Genomic DNA, 2,404 nt, shown 5'->3' with positions numbered 1-2,404 from the left:
AAGCTCTTTAACCCTCCCCCTCTATCTTATTTGCGCCATCTTGGGTACTGGCAGCTGTCTGTCATTTTTTCCCCTATTTTTCTGTAGTGTAGCTACCCTCCCTCAAACCCCCCCCACCCCCTCACAGATCCCGTAGATCCCTTAGATCCCAATTCCTCTGAATAATTTATCACACCGATGGCCGCCCACCCGCCTCCCACTTCGGCTCCCAACCACCAAAGATCGTGCGTGGCCATCGATGTCTGATGCATCAGATGGCTAAGAACTGTTATTGTAGGATGCCTCGATATCGAGGCATCACTGCAATAACAGGGAAGCGGCTGGAAGCGATCAGGATCGCTTCCACTGCTTGAAGGAACCGACGTACAGGGTACGTCCTTGGTTGTTAACTGCATTTTTTTGTAGGATGTACCCTGTACGTTGTTGGTCCTTAAGGGGTTAATGGAGGTATCATATGGCACACTTAGGGTGAGAGTCTAAATAGTCATATTCTAGGTGAGCACAAAGGACAAAAGTAATTAAAATATAACTTTTATTTATTTATACAAAATAAAAATAAGACTGTGTTGAATTAAAATAGGGTTGGATTGTTATTAACATTGTATTCATTACGCAACGTTCATTCAGGCGTTCGCACTGCTTCTTTCAAGATATTTACTAATAGAAAAATAAATTTATTGTTGGCCTTAATTGGCACCTTATGCTTAAACTTGTGGATTAGTTTAGTTTAATGATCGATGACACGTATACTATTATATAAGTGGGAATATTGTGATTCCTAAAATAGCAGCCAGTCTGATACTTGCACTGTTACATGTTAACAGCGCTACGTTATTGCTAACCATACCCCTATACCTTGGGGCCATGTATATGCACAATACACGGTACATTTCTAACCATCCACATGATTCTATAAGCTCTAATATAGGGTTATTAATAAGTTTTTCTGGAAAATATCTTTTTCTCTGCTCATAAGAGAAGCCAATGCTAATTTTACAATCCAAAGTGTGTTTTTCTTTCTGACACACCGTTTTTAATCTGATCTTCATACTCTGAACTAACTAATGACACTTTTTTGTCATCTAAGGGGTAACTTGTTATTCCCTTATTATTAGTCTAGCAACGTTACTTTAATGGAGATTTATTTTTGATTATTTATAACATTAATAGTTTCAGTTTGTAGTGTGTATATGGAAATGTATGCCATTTCTATGTAACCCACCCACACCGATTTATACGAATACACATAGGAGGTAATACACTATTCTTTGAATGAACGTTGCGTAATGAATACAATGTTAATAACAATCCAACCCTATTTTAATGCAACACTGTCTTATTTTTATTTTGTATAAATAAATAAAAGTTATATTTTAATTACTTTTGTCCTTTGTGCTCACCTAGATTATGACTATTTAGGCTCTCACCCTAAGTGTGCCATATGATACCTCTGTTCTCTTCTTTTTATCACTAATATCTATAATCGGTATCCAGGCACTGCCCTCCAGGGATACATAGGCTTACCCTGCAGGGATTCTTTGAGAGTCCTAATCTGTTTCCCCCTTTAACTCCTCTTTATAAGGGGAATTACCACTTAAAACCTTAAGGGGTTAACCCCTTAGTGACCACAGCACTTTTCAATTTTCTGACCGTTTGGGACCAGGGCTATTTTTACATTTCTGTGGTGTTTGTGTTTAGCTGTAATTTTCCACTTACTCATTTACTGTACCAACACATATTATATACCATTTTTCTCATTAAACAGACTTTCTAAAGATACTATTTTCCTCATTTCTTATAATTTACTATAATAAAAATTATAAAATATGATGAAAAAATGGAAAAAACACACTTATTCTAACTTTGACCTCCAAATTCTGTTACAACCACCAAAAAACACCCATTTTAAATAGTTTCTAAATTTTGTCCTGAGTTTAGAAATACCCAATATTTACACGTTCTTTGGGTTGTTGTTTTTTGTGCAAGTTATAGGGTAATAAGTACAAGCATCACTTTGCTATTTCCAAACCATTGTTTTTCAAAATTAGCGATAGTAACATTGGATCACTGATATCTGTCAGGAATACCTGAATAACTTCACATGTATATATTTTTTAAAAGAAGACAACCTCAGGTATTAAATGTGGGGTATTTTGATTTTTTTCATACAACCATTTTACCACCAATCTATGCCAAAGTTTGAAGAAAAAAAAAAGTGGTGATTTTTTGACAAAATAGCAATTTAAGAATATATTTACTGAGAACGTTAAGGGTTACTGCCAAATAACACCCCAGTATGTGTTCAGCAATATCTCCTGAGTACAGTGATACCACCCATGTATAGGTGTGTTGGGTTCTCTGGGGGCTAAAAGGCCTTATTTTTAGGGGGCGCATTCCAGTTTTC

This window comes from Bombina bombina, chromosome 7, assembly GCF_027579735.1.
Source record: "Bombina bombina isolate aBomBom1 chromosome 7, aBomBom1.pri, whole genome shotgun sequence".
Taxonomy (NCBI): Eukaryota; Metazoa; Chordata; class Amphibia; order Anura; family Bombinatoridae; genus Bombina; species Bombina bombina.
This window is presented reverse-complemented; position numbering follows the sequence as displayed.